We start from the raw sequence: 15814 nt of genomic DNA, 5'->3' as shown, positions 1-15814 counted from the left end.
TTTATATGGTGCATACCCTACATTCCGTGTATAAATATGAAATACCATCTTAACTTAATGTGTAATCTGCCAGAAAGGGCCTGGGTGCATTTAAAGCTTGCAATGGTTTCCCTACAGTTACCTACTAAAGGTATCGCCTCTATTCCTTTTTATTTTTCATTTTAAAAGTGCTTTACTCTCAGCACTAGTTCATGTAAACCATAGAATGTATGAAAATATCCCAGGCAGTGGTTGCTGTTAAATAATGCCAAAACTTTATTGGTACATTAAAACATCATACAAATATGAGCATAGTGTTTATGTATATACTGTTTACTGTGAATGATCTTAGATTATCTTAGATAATAGTTTCACTTTGCTGACTGCTGTTTCACTGCAGTTATGGCGCCCCCTCAAGACTCAAAATACAATGACTGCAGGAGGAAGCGCAGGTGATTCGTGTCACACTGAGCTCTCTACTGCAATGTTCAGGTGGAAAATGTGAAATTATTTTTGTAATGGGAGTCATTGGGGGTTTAAGGCAGGTTCTTCCTGATAATGTTTCATGTTGATCATTTATGTTCCAAGGAATGTGTCTAATACACTTTTTGTGATGTTCTTGTACTTACCTTAAGTGGCCTACTTACGTGTGGTTTTCGTTTGCCACTCTGTTGACTGATAATACTAACTTATCATTTTGTTTATTAAAAAAGTGAAATTGTTAAAATATTGATAGAGTTCTGTGTAAATATTCTTTTCAGCTTTCTTATTGGTGTAAAATCTTTGATGATGTACAACAAGTAAAGACTGCAGAAACATGAAAATGAAGAGCAAATAGCAGCCATTTTCAATAACAACAAAAAATATTTGTCCAAAAGGAAATAAAAAACATTTAAAAGAAACAAAGAAAATAATGTTTCATAATTACCTATTTAATATAATGTAAAAAAAATGCATTAGCAAGAAAAAAATACATTCCAAAAATAAAGAACCCTTTCCTTGATTAATCCTTTTCTCATTACATTGACAATTGCCTAACTTACCTTTATTGACAGTAGTTTCCCCATAGAAAGTAATGGCTCCATAGATTTCAATCTTAATACTTTCTCCCTAGAACATAATGGGTTGAGGCTGGCCTAAGCAGGCAAAGGGCTAGATTTACTAAAGGGCGGTTTGCTCAAACCGCCGCTTTTCGGCGGTTTTGAAACTGCCGGATTTTCTAAAGCCTAAACCGTCGTCAAAATGGCCAGAAATGACATTTTTCAAAACCCCCACTTTACAAACCGCCATCCCGATTTTAACAATGATGAACATACAAACAGCCGGATTTACTAAGCTGGGGTTTTCAAAACCGCCGCAAAACAGCCATCCAAACGGCCAAAATGAAAGAGTTGGTTGCAATAGGTGAGATTAATCAAACAGCTGCTGTTTGAGCTATTTTGCCATTCAGAACATAAGAGAAAGCACCATTGATATTTTAATCCTTTGGAAAATCATTATTTATTGCTAAAGGGACAAAATAAATGTAATATTAATTTATGAGAGTATGTTTTTTGTTTATATATTATTTTTTTTTAAGGAACACTATTAATTAACACACATAATTTAAATATCAATGGTGCTTTCTCTAATGTTCTGAATGGCAAATAGTTCAAACAGCATATTTAAGCTATCAAGCCATTCTGAAGCAGGTATTAAAACTGTCCTGTCCAGTCTTTTGGATGGCAGTTTTGATGGCGGTTTCATCCAAACCGCCGGCGGCTTGGACAAAATTTGCAGCCGGTTTAGCTTTTTCAATCCGCCATACATCACCAGTCATTTTAAATTGAAGCCTCAAGCCGCTCTATAGTAAATGCGGCGGTTTAAACCACTAAACCGCCGGCAATGGGTGGCGGTTTCAAACCGCCACCAAACACGATTCTTAGTAAATCTAGCCCAAAGTCTTTCAGGAAAAGTCATAGTAGTTAAATTAATAATATTTAATGCTTGTTATCTAGATAAAAATGTTAACACATACATCTTATGTTGTCTCATAAAAAGTGTTTTATTTATGCAGTATCATTAAACAATTGGAAACTTTTACTACTAGCTAATATCTTTTAGAATATTAAAATCATACTATTTTAAGCACTTTTTTTATTTTGGCTGGATAATTTGTTTTTGTTTAAAGCACTGTCATCTTTTATCTCAATCATATTGTTGAGTGGATTGTTTATGCAGGAGTTAAAGGTTATTTTTATTTTATTTATGGCATCACTTGTTCTTTTCTTGGAAATATTGCTAATGACAAAATTAGATTTCTGGATACCTGTAGAATAGGATGATTGATGCACACATCTAACTAGGGATCTGTATTCAGCTGGAGCAGAGCCAAATGTTAAGTAGGGGATAATCTGGTCCCCCATAACCATACGTAATGCTTCCTATAATATTACAAGGACATATTTTATAAACAGTTATAAATTATTTATGTATAAAAGTATTGCCCTCCAAGACCCTCAATCATAAAATAGAAGGTATTTTCTTACAGGCAGTAGTCGAAGTTGGGCTGATATACGGCCATATTGTCACTACTGTTTTGATAGTTTAACTATCAAATTCCATTCATCATCATCATTTATTTATATAGCGCCACTAATTCCGCAGCACTGTACAGAGAACTCACTCACATCAGTCCCTGCCCCATTGAAGCTTACAGTCTAAATTCCCTAACACACAGACAGACAGACACACAGACTAGGGTCAATTTGTTAGCAGCCAATTAACCTACCTGTATGTTTTGGGAGTGTGGGAGGAAACCGGAGAACCCAGAGGAAACCCATGCAAACACAGGGAGAACATACAAACTCCACACAGATAAGGCCATGGACGGGAATTGAACTTATGACCGCAGTCAACACCCATGGCATACCACTGAACTCATGAACGCATCCACATCCATGGCATACCACTGTGTACACCACCACTTCACCCACTGACTGAATTGCCCACGAGGGGTAGCACAGCAGTAGCCTTTTCCCCAGTCACAGGTGCCCCTGCAGAGATGAAGTGACTCACCATGCCTGGACATGGTGATGTGTGGGTGTAGTCAGGAATCACTTGTGATGTCAGTGCATGTGCAACGTCACCTCCTATCTTACCCATTTACTCTGGCAGGCCAGCCTGTGCGGGTTGTTCTTAGCTAGCTTGGTGATGTAAAAGAGAAGGAAGGGACATTTCAGTCCTGTTGGTGTCACAAGAGGTTCTGGGCTGAGCCGCCCCCTTACAAGCCCCTGATTTTACTATTGCTAAGCCTGTAAGCTGGCCCTGCTCACACGCTGCCTATGCTGTGAGTCCTGAATGAAGGAACTCAGCATGTGTAATAATAGAGGGTCCAGGCACTCCGACAATACAGCATATGCCCATTCATGGGCTATGTACTGCATAGTAAAGCATAGCTACCTAGCTCCCATGCTAAAATACAGCTTCTGCGGCATCAGCGGCAGACTCGGTAGGCAGTGCTACCCCCCATTCCCCACACACACTGGAAAATGAAATGTTTATGCAGGTAATTCTGCCTTGGGTGACTTGGTCCATGTGCCTAGTGGCACGTGTTTGATCGCACCATTTTTTATATATAAAATTCCCTCCATCTATAGACCTCATTACCAAGGTGCACTGGTGTGCTGGTATGGTGCACATCAACTTTCCAATTTGTGGAGACACCTTCATAAATTAGAAGTGTGCCTAGAAATGTGGGGAGGTGGAAAAATGTGAAGATGCGCCCAGTCTAAATATAAACACCACATCAAAGTCCAACCTAATACCTCTTTAAAACCAGTTTTATTAAATTAATATTTTCCATCTTTCTCCTAAAATACTGATAGATTTAGCTTTAATGTAAGGCTTACATTTCTAAGGAGTGTGAGGGGACAGCAGGACTGCCTTTAATACATTTGGTGCTCTTGTGTGTTTAACATTTATGTTTACGTTGTGAGAAGTGCACCTAGCAAATTCTAACCCTGCGCGTTTAGTGTGAAATCCTTCAAATCTCTAATAGACCTCTACAACAAGTCCAGCTATAGAGCTTCCAGTTTTTTCCTGGGCTCACGTACCCAACGTAGCTCAAATGGCTGCACATGCTCCAAATTTGTCCCCTCATTCACAGACAATGTTCTCCTTCTGTATCTAGTTAAGGCTCATAAATGAATTGAACCTACCTCTTACTTATCCCTACAGCATAAGAGAGATTGCCCAAGATGTTCTCCAAGATTTTAATAATGTCTAAAAAAGGGTGGCGTGTTATCCAGTCCTGAGAAATATGGTCTTGCACAGATCCCCCTCAAGTATGTTCAGTGCCGGTTCAGCCTGTAACTAGCTAGAGATATGAATAGATATGCTGTCCCTTACTGTTTCTCCACCCATTCCTCCGAAAAACATACTTTGGGACGGGTACTAATATAACTCCCATGGGGGGTGCCATTACAGGCAAAAGTAATTAGCCATGTATGTTTTCTTCTTCTATCTCTATTGTTCTCTTATTTCTTCTGCCTTATTCGACTGGGGTGTTTTCTCTTTTTTTATTCTATGGCCTTATTTTTAGTTTTGTGTTTCCTCTTATTTTCTTTGTCTTTACTTTTTTTCTTCTCCCTCACAGTCTCTCTTTTGTATTATTTAACTGTTTGCTCATTTATCTTCCATGCTGATCAAACTATAGGTAAGAAATGATACTTACCTCTCTTTGGCGCCAGGAATATCAGATCCTGCAGTCCTCTTCTTTCGCTCGCACTGGCTGTCAATCATAGCGAGCGGCTTCCTATAGTGGATGCAGTCATGTGACTGCAGGGTGGGTAATTGGAATCCCTTACACTGTTAAAGACAACTCTGTAAACTAGATCAGTGTCAGAGTAATAGATTTGCCTCCTAGATATCTGGCTCCCCTGATCCCTTATTCCTGCAGTATCTAGTGTGCTACCAATGTATGACCCGACGTGTTCCTGACTCTTGCTTTGGATTCTCCTTTTGGTACATTGTTTCCCACTGGTATTTTTGGCTTGGATTGTTGACTACGAATACGGATCTCCATTGTACCACTTATTGCTTGTATGTGTACCAGACCCCAGCTTGTTGACTACACATCGGATGTTACTCCCTTTCCCAAATATCTATCACATCAGTGGGCCATACTAGGGGCCGCGACCTGTGAATCTTTGGCAGCAAAGCCCATACCACCTTGCGGTTCTTGGTGATTACGCTTCCTAGTTCAGCCAGTGCCAAGTCTGATAGGTAACTCCACCTTGCTGTAGGGGACGTGACTATAGCTCTCTTCTCCAGTCACAACTCCTCTTCCCCTTCTTAACCAACCCTCACTGCCCCCCACTTTGACACTTCACTCCACTTCTGTAAGTTCTTCCCTTCTAGTTACAGCAAACCAGAGATTAGTACTAATCCCTGAAAGCTGTGAGCTGGAGATATGCAAAGTTCTAATGTTCCTTACCTGCCAGTGCACTACTGTACCTAACAGACTTGAACCTACAGTTAAGAGAAAGGTAAGTACAAAACACAATATATACTCACATGATACTTCACAGTCACATGTATACAATATAACACTACAGTGCACAAATTACAGTACAGTCTACTACTTACGCTACTATGCACCCTCTACAAGTTGATAATCTCTCACAAGATTAGTGCACTCACCTGCTGCTGCATTGAAGTGTCTCATTGGCTACTGGTTGTTAAATCCTGTCTCACTTCAAAACTGAAAACATCCCAGAAGAACAAGAACAAGTTGAAGAATAGACACAATAAGGAGATCATATCCTTTTAAGATATACTTTAAAAATGGATGAGTACAATTTTAGGAGAGAGGAAAAGGTACCAATGTTATTTGAGACATATGAATGCATTTTATTATATATAAATGTCATCAATATAAAATAACAATCGGTGACATGCTGAAAATTAAAGTAATTAGAAAATTGTTTCAAATTAAATACCAATGCCATGACATTCTAAGTGTTACCATCATCAACATCAACATTTAATTATATAGCGCCAGCAAATTCCGTAGCGCTTTACAATTGGGAACAAACATTGATAAGACAAAACTGGGTAATACATACAGACAGAGAGGTAAGAGAACCCTGCTCGAAAGCTTACAATCTAAGCGGAGTCTTATCTAGAGTGTGGGAGATGACAACTGAACATGAGGAATATAATGCGGTCACTGTAGAGTAATACATTTGTGTGCAAGAACAAATTTAGCCTATAGAGTACGGGAAGGACGAATATTCAAGGGACATATCTAGAGGTAGGAACTGTTTACAGCTCTAGCAACAGACCCCACTTTCAGTTGACTGTGTTCTTGAACAGTAATCCACTGCCTTGTATTGTGCCCAGCTCTGTGGGAGATTTGGCAGATGTTATACTTATGAATCATAGCCTCAAATAACAGATATTTGGAAAGAATGAAATGAAGGACAAACAAAACTTGAGCCTATAAAGAGCAGAATGTTAAGGTTCTGATGAGAAGAGGAACACATTTTATACAATGGATTTATCCATCGGGAGGGGCTATGTATCAACATGGTTCTTCATTATTGTGGCAAACGTGTATTCCAAAAATGCATATATGGTCAATATTACAAACGTAACGCAAAACCTGTCTACCACTGTCAGTTAAAGAAGGAGACTCTATGTTGAAGAAACATTTACTTCTATCATTTAAACCACAAATACCAACATTAGCTCATCAATCTTCCTACTGCTTTTCCCATTGAGGGTCACAAGGTCAACAGACTGTCCACACAAGCCCAAACTTTCTGCTCTCCAGCCACTGACTATAGCTCTTCCTAGGGGATTCCTAGACCAACTGGGGAATATAATGCCTCTAACATGTCTTCAGTCTGCCCGGGTCTCCTCAAACTGGCATGTGTCAAGAACAGCTCCAATGGGAGCTGACCAGGGGACATCATTATAAAATACACAAACCTCCGCAGCAGACTGCTCTCAATTTCAAGCTGCAGGTATTTTCAACATCACTTTAAGGTTGTCTCAGATTGCCAAAATTTTAACCCAATCATACATTGAGTCTAGCAAGATGAACCTAATTTCCATGACCTTGTTCTTTCAGTCTTTATTCAGAGTTCGTGACCATAGGTGAGGACGGGATCGAGAGACTGACCAGTAAACCTTGAACTTTTTCAGTTTATTATTAAAATCTGGTCAAGGACGCTAAGCAATACTCAGCTACCTGGAGCAATAAGAGTTAATTTACAGCTCCACTGGGTCATTTTAAGGGGCTATGTGCAGGTGTGACATGGCCCAGGCTTGGGCTTCGAATTTTTATTTTTATTATTAATTGTAATATATTTAAAAGCATTTTTTTTCTTTTATTTTTTTCTGCTACCACCATCCTGAGATGGCAATATGAGGAGAACGACAGCAGATGCTTTCGAGACTAGAGAAGGACACCAAGGCAATGGCAGTGCTATCACCAGTGGCGACTCCTTCATGTCTGTTTTCACCAGCGATAAGGCTTTTTGTCCCTTAATAAATAGGCCATAAGTCTGCAAATGTTTGTGTTTGGTAAATGGATCCAAGCCTTTTCCATTTTGGGTTCAGTCATTAGACAAAAGACCCCAAAGAATTGTAAGGACTGTTTTTCTACACGGACTGAATCTGGTAGGCTTACCACAAGCATTGAATGGTAAATTGATTCATTATGAGCATTATGGCAGTTCAGCCATCACTGATGTGGGACAATAAGTATAGTATCATCTGGATGTGACTTCTAAGTTGCAACAGCAGATGAGTACATTCAGTTATGACCAGGATTCCTTTCTGTTCCATACTCGCATGCTGAGCTTGTCGGTTTCCAATATTAAGAGGTATGTGTCACGGTTCTTATGAGGAAACTCGGCAGATGTAGCGAACCCAAGAGATTTGCACAGTTTGGCACTACTCCAACAGGGCGCGGAGTCTAACGAGGAGACGGTGTTCATCAGGAACCGCCGCAAAGCGGTATGGGCTTAGCCGCGTCTACCTCGCAGGTCGCGGTCCCTACTAGAGCACTGTACGGAAGTCCCTGGGAAGACTACAGACAGTAGTACCGTAGGAAGGGCGGTCAATACAATAAGTGATGGTAATGAAGATGATGCAGATCGGTGTAACTCTGCAGACCACTATGTGGTGTAAAGTTCAGGAGAATGAGCGTCAGCTCTGAAGACAAATGTAGAGGAGTTGTCCGGAGATGAGCGTCAGCTCTGCAGACCACTATGTGGCGGAGAGTACAATAGAGTGAGCGTCAGCTCTGCAGACCACTATGTGGCGGAGAGTTCAGTAGAGTGAGCGTCAGCTCTGCAGACCACTATGTGGTGTAAAGTTCAGGAGAATGAGCGTCAGCTCTGCAGACAAATGTAGAGTAGTTGTCCCGAGATGAGCGTCAGCTCTGCAGTCCAGAATGGATGTAAATAGCTGGGAGGTAACAGGAAGCCACTTCTATAACCAGGAGGTGACTCAAAGAACAGGCACTGAAGATAGGGAGGAGGTGCCTTTTACAGTTGCCGCCAAGGAGAAGGACCAATCAGCTGCAGGCAGGGAGATTAGTGTCACCGCATGCGCAGACACGGATCCAAGATGGCGGCGCCCAGCGGGAAGCGGAGCACCGTAGCTAGGTGAGTCTGTCTGGTGCGCTGCCTGCACCCGGCGCGTGATAGTACCCCCCCCTTTAAAGACGGGCACCGCACGTCTACTGCCAGGTTTCAAGGGAAACTTCTTGTGGAATCTATCCAGCAGGTAGTGGGCGTGGATGTCGGAGGCACGAACCCAAGAGCGTTCTTCGGGACCGAAGCCCTTCCAATCAACCAGGTATTTTAGGCCGCCTTTACAACTTTTTGAGTCCAAGATTTGTTTGAGTTCGAACTCCTCCTCTTGATGGACTCCAGGAGTGGTGGAAGGAGCTACAGAAGCAAACCGATTAATCCTCAGAGGTTTTAATAACGACACATGGAAAGAGTTAACAATACGAAGAGATGCTGGTAATCGTAATTTAAAGCAGACTGGGTTAATGACTCCAGAGATGCTGTATGGGCCAATAAATCGCGGGGTCAATTTCATACAGGGAACTCTGAGACGTATGTTCTTGGTGGAGAGCCACACTCTATCACCAACCTTGAAGATAGGAAGAAATCTACTTTTCCTATCTGCGGCCAGTTTGTAGCATGTAGAAGTTTTCTTAAGGCAAGACCTTACTTGTCTCCAAATGGTGAGGAATTTGTTATATAGAGAATTGGCTGCAGGCACCTGGGTGGGAGAGGTGAAAATTCAGGAAGGGACGGATGATGTCCATAGACCACCAAGAAAGGAGATTTAGAAGAGGACTCGTGGAAGGCATTGTTGTGGACAAATTCCGCCCAAGGTAGAAGATCAACCCAGTTTTCCTGGTTGGCAGAAGAGAACATTCTGAGGTAAGTCTCCAAATCCTGGTTCACTCTTTCGGCCTGTCCGTTGGATTGAGGATGATATCCAGATGATAAACTCAGTTTGATACCCAATAATTTGCAGAGGGACCTCCAGAACTTGGAAACAAATTGGACACCTCGATCGGACACTATGTTGAGCGGACAGCCATGTAGGCGGAATATCTCCCTGACAAAATGGGATGCAAGGACTGGAGAGGATGGAAGACCCGGAAGTGCCGTGAAATGTGCCATTTTAGAAAATCGATCCATTACAACCCATATAACAGTGCAATTTTTACTAGGTGGGAGATCGGTGATAAAATCCATACTTATATGGGTCCATGGTTCATGAGGTATGGGCAATGGAAGTAGTAAGCCCGCAGGTGACTGATGTGTGGATTTATTCTGAGAACAAACATTACAGGCGGAGATGAAGTCCCTTACGTCAGTATGAAGACTGGGCCACCAATAGTTTCTGGAGATCAATTCAATGGTCTTGCGGACGCCGGTATGTCCAGCAAAGATGGTGGAGTGATAATGTCTCAGCAGTTTGTGGCGAAGATTAGGGGAGACCAGGCTTCTCCCCGGTGGGGGTTTAGAGACTTTAAGCTGAGTTGCTGAAACTAGACATTTTGGGTCCAGAATGGGATGAACAGGATCTTCCTCCGTGACTTCAAGAGTAGAAAATGCACGAGAAAGAGTGTCGGCCCTCTTATTCCTAATGCCAGGTTTGAAAGTAATGCGATGTTCGAAGAGAGAAAAGAATAATGACCAGCGTGCTTGTCTGGGATTCAAGCATTGGGCGGTTTGGAGGTAAAGTAAGTTTTTGTGATCCGTGAAGATAGTCACTGGATGCAGTGCTCCCTCGAGGAGATATCGCCATTCCGCTAATGCTGCTTTGATTGCCAACAACTCCTTATCCCCTATGGTGTAGTTCTTCTCAGCAGGGAGGAATTTTCTAGAGAAAAAGGCACACGGATGGAATTGGGCCAGGGGAGATTTCTGTGAAAAGACGGCCCTGATGCCCACATTGGAGGCATCAATCTCCAGAAAGAACGGGGATGAGACATCTGGTTGTTGGAGGATAGGTGCAGAGATAAAAGCTTTTTTCAAAAACTCAAAGGCCTCGACAGCAGCTGAAGACCAGGACTAAGGGTTGGAACCTTTTCGAGTTAGAGCCACAATGGGTGCCACAATGGTGGAGTAACCGTGGATGAAGCGCCTGTAGTAGTTGGCGAAACCGAGGAATCGCTGAATAGGTTTCAGCCCAATGGGAAGAGGCCATTCTAAAATTGCTTTGACTTTGTCTGGGTCCATTTGTAGCCTGGATCCGGATACGATGTAGCCCAGGAATGGCATCTGAGGGAGCTCGAAGAGGCACTTCTCCAGTTTGCAAAAGAGTTGATGGTGTCGTAATCTGGAAAGAACCTCCTTCACATGCCTACGGTGGGAGGTGATGTCAGGAGAGAAAACCAGAATATCGTCTAGGTACACCACGACACAGAGGTAAAGTAGATCTCTAAATATCTCATTGATAAAACTCTGAAAGACGGCCGGGGCATTGCACAGACCAAAGGGCATTACAAGATATTCGTAATGCCCATCACGGGTATTAAAAGCCGTCTTCCATTCGTCTCCTGCCCTAATCCTAATAAGATTATATGCACCCCGTTGGTCTAATTTTGTGAAGATCTTTGCTCCCTTGATGCGATCAAACAGTTCGGTGATGAGTGGAATGGGGTATCGGTTTTTGACCGTAATAGCATTTAACCCACGATAATCAATGCAAGGTCTTAACGATCCATCCTTTTTTTTAACAAAGAAAAACCCCGCTCCCGCCGGTGATGAGGAGGGTCTGATAAAGCCTCGGGATGGGTTTTCTTTAACATATTCTGACATGGAAGAGGTCTCGGGTATGGAGAGGCGCTACACTTGACCCCGAGGAGGTATTTTACCCGACTGTAGTTCGATAGGACAGTCCCACGGGCGATGAGGCGGCAGATGCTCAGAGCGAACCTTGTCAAATACATCTAAAAAGGAATGATATTGCTTGGGCAAAATGGAGACTGTGGTATTAGGAGTAGTGGAAATGGAGCCAAGGTGTTGGACACGAGTCAAACATTCCCGGAAACAAGTAGAACCCCAGGACAGAATCTGCGAGGTGGACCAGTCAAGTTGAGGGGATTGCTGCTGGAGCCATGGTAGGCCCAGGATGACGGGAGTAGTAGTAGATGGTAGCACGTGGAAGGTAATGACTTCACGATGTAAGGCTCCTATTTGGAGGACGATGGGTTCAGTCCGGGTTTTCACAGTACCATTGGCTATACGGGAGCCGTCAATAGCCGTAATAGAGACCGGAATTTCCAGCGGTACCGTTGGTATAGAAACCTGCGAAATTAAAGAGAAAGAGATAAAATTCCCGGCTGCTCCAGAATCCAACATAGCAGAAGTGTGAACGGGACCACACGTGCCGTGAAGGATAATAGGGAAGGAGCAGACATTATGGATACCGAAGGAGGGAGAGGTTTTAGAAAGCACTAATCTGACCTCTCCGAAGCAGGTTAGGGTCTGGCATTTCCCGACCTCTTAGGACAGGCATTCAATAGATGATCTGGATACGCACAATAAAGGCACAATTTATTCCTTAGTCTTCCATCACGTTCCTCTGGAGTTAATCGAGAGCGCCCAATTTGCATGGGCTCTTCCATTGTCACCAGATGAGTAAAGCGAGGCGCGAGTCTGGCAGAACTGCGCCGGGAGGAATCCTTCTCTGAAGATCGGTCGCGGAAATGTAGATCCACGCGGTTACATAGTGAGATCATGGCATCTAATGTAGTGGGAAGATCTTGGGAGGCCAACGCATCCTTGATTTTGTCAGATAGGCCCTGCCAGAAAGTCGCTACCAACGCTTCGTTGTTCCAACGTAATTCTGACGACAAAGTTTGAAACTGAATAACATACTGAGCCACTGAGCTGGAACCTTGACGCAGGCGGAGAATGCTAGATGCTGCTGAGGTGACTCTTCCTGGTTCGTCAAATATTCTGCGAAAAGCAGTAATGAAGGCAGCACTGTCGGCCAGGATTGGGTCATCCAGCTCCCAGAGGGGTGAGGCCCAGGCTAAGGCTTGACCGGAAAGTAAGGATATCAGGTATGCCACTTTAGAGCGCTGGGTTGGGAAATTCTGTGGTTGAAGTTCAAATTGTATTGAACACTGGTTCAAGAAACCTCGGCAAGTTGCAGGATCTCCATCAAATTTGGAAGGAGTTGGAATCCGAAGAGTTGAAGTGGAAGCAGCTGCAGGAACAGGTGCCGGCGGACTAGCTGCTTGAACAGGAGGTGATGCTTGTAGTGAGTCAAAACGAGCCGCAAGACTCTGGAAGCCTTGTAATAGCTGTCGTTGCATCGCATCTTGTTGCTCTACCCGGTTGAGCAAGTGCTGAAGCACTTAGCACCTCCTTAGCAGAGGGTTCCACGTTAGGTTCCGTCATATTAATGACAACGTTTATGGCCTGTTCTTACTGTCACGGTTCTTACGAGGAAACTCGGCAGATGAAGCGAACCCAAGAGATTTGCACAGTTTGCCACTACTCCAACAGGGCGCGGAGTCTAACGAGGAGACGGTGTTCACCAGGAACCGCCGCAAAGCGGTATGGGCTTAGCCGCGTCTACCTCGCAGGTCGCGGTCCCTACTAGAGCACTGTACGGAAGTCCCTGGGAAGACTACAGACAGTAGTACCGTAGGAAGGGCGGTCAATACAATAAGTGATGGTAATGAAGATGATGCAGATCGGTGTAACTCTGCAGACCACTATGTGGTGTAAAGTTCAGGAGAATGAGCGTCAGCTCTGAAGACAAATGTAGAGGAGATGTCCGGGGATGAGCGTCAGCTCTGCAGACCACTATGTGACGGAGAGTTCAGTAGAGTGAGCGTCAGCTCTGCAGACCACTATGTGGTGAAAAGTTCAGGAGAATGAGCGTCAGCTCTGAAGACAAATGTAGAGGAGATGTCCGGAGATGAGCGTCAGCTCTGCAGACCACTATGTGGCGGAGAGTACAATAGAGTGAGCGTCAGCTCTGCAGACCACTATGAGGCGGAGAGTTCAGTAGAGTGAGCGTCAGCTCTGCAGACCACTATGTGGTGTAAAGTTCAGGAGAATGAGCGTCAGCTCTGAAGACAAATGTAGAGGAGATGTCCGGAGATGAGCGTCAGCTCTGCAGACCACTATGTGGCGGAGAGTACAATAGAGTGAGCGTCAGCTCTGCAGACCACTATGTGGCGGAGAGTTCAGTAGAGTGAGCGTCAACTCTGCAGACCACTATGTGGTGTAAAGTTCAAGAGAATGAGCGTCAGCTCTGAAGACAAATGTAGAGGAGATGTCCGGAGATGAGCGTCAGCTCTGCAGACCACTATGAGGCGGAGAGTTCAGTAGAGTGAGCGTCAGCTCTGCAGACCACTATGTGGTGTAAAGTTCAGCAGAATGAGCGTCAGCTCTGAAGACAAATGTAGAGGAGATGTCCGGAGATGAGCGTCAGCTCTGCAGACCACTATGTGGCGGAGAGTACAATAGAGTGAGCGTCAGCTCTGCAGACCACTATGTGGCGGAGAGTTCAGTAGAGTGAGCGTCAGCTCTGCAGACCACTATGTGGTGTAAAGTTCAGGAGAATGAGCGTCAGCTCTGCAGACAAATGTAGAGTAGTTGTCCCGAGATGAGCGTCAGCTCTGCAGTCCAGAATGGATGTAAATAGCTGGGAGGTAACAGGAAGCCACTTCTATCACCAGGAGGTGACTCAAAGAACAGGCCTGGAAGATAGGGAAGAGGTGCCTTTTAAAGTTGTTGCCAAGGAGAAGGACCAATCAGCTGCAGGCGCAGACCCGGATCCAAGATGGCGGCGCCCAGCGGGAAGCGGAGCGCCAGAGCTAGGTGAGTCTGTCGGGTGCGCTGCCTGCACCCGGCGCGTGATAGTATGATGGCCCTTTAATGAGAGGCAGGGCAGTTGGAATGTGTTCTGCCATTAAAGAGTCAAGCAACCATCCCTTATAAAGATGTTTTGAGAATCTGAACAGTAGTGTTCTCAGACTCAGGGATAATTCTGCAAAAAAAAAATGGATGAGCCCAGTACAGTTTATAGAGATGTGGTTAAATAGGAACCTAAAGAGAGAAAAAACTTTTTACATTTTTCAAGATTTTAATTTTGATTTTAGGATTTCTTTATGGCATAAAAAGAGGGTTGGTGTCCAAGAATTTGTCAGTCAGTGGAACATCCATTGGCTGTGTAAGGACTTGTACCTGCTGATTGTGTATGTTGTACTTGTAATACCATATTCCTACCAGACTTGCTGCTCAGATTGGACTTCTGCTATTCTTTCAATGCAGCAGTTAATCAATTGCTGCTGCAATCCTCGGCATTTAATACACTGCACCTTAATTTGGCCTTAAAAACTCTGGCTCTCCCCACTATCAGTGCCAGATCATTGTTGAACTTATCCTGTTCCCCAGTTGTGGTCTGCTAATTCGATCCTGTTCCTGTTATCCCCAGTTTGTAATCCTGTGTTCCTGCAAACCTTGCTACCAGAGTGAAATTATTTTTTTTTGTGACCTTGCTGCCAGACTGATGTCTTATGTTTCTGCAAACCTTGCTACCAGAGTACTATCCTGTGTTCCTGAAATCTTGCTACCAGAGTGCTATCCTGTGTACTCTCAAACCTTACTACCAGAGTGCCGTACTGTACTCCTGCAAACCTTGCTTCCAGAGTGCTTTCTTGTGGTCCTGAAACCTTACTACCAGACTGCTATCCTGTGTTCCTCACACAATGCCACTAGAGTGCTATCCGGACATACCTCTCCAGCTTAACTACTCCCATCAAATGAGAATGCTTGAGTGTTTTAATGAATAGTAAAGAATCCTACACTTTCACAAGATCTCTGTTTCCATGTGTAGCATCATTCCTACAGGTTTTTAGGGAAGAAGATGTCCAGTTGGGTAGAATAACAGTGACCTTTGACTCCATTTCATTAGTTAGTCTCATTATCTCACCATTGGTAGTGGTAGGGTAGCGCCCCTGAAAAAGGATGGATAGTTTAAGTTCATTCATCCTTTTCCATACCTGATAATATATAGGTGTTAATGACATTAATGAACAGGTGATAAAGGTTTCCTATACATCATCTGATGAAGCAGATTTTTAGGGCAGGATGAGGAGCACTGATAGTGAAGGTTGACATGGAGTCAGATTTTTCCCTCTTCTAGTTCTCCTGGACTGCATACACTTGTTGTTAAGCGTATTTGAAAGACAAGTTTATATTAATGGCACATGGCACATTATGTGCCTATTTTGAGGCCTTTAGCACATTCCTGCAGTGGGTTGTGTGGGAGTAAACAGGGCCAA

The sequence above is a fragment of the Mixophyes fleayi genome, chromosome 1 (genome assembly GCF_038048845.1).
Source record: "Mixophyes fleayi isolate aMixFle1 chromosome 1, aMixFle1.hap1, whole genome shotgun sequence".
NCBI lineage: Eukaryota > Metazoa > Chordata > Amphibia > Anura > Limnodynastidae > Mixophyes > Mixophyes fleayi.
Note: the sequence above shows the minus strand (reverse complement) of the source record.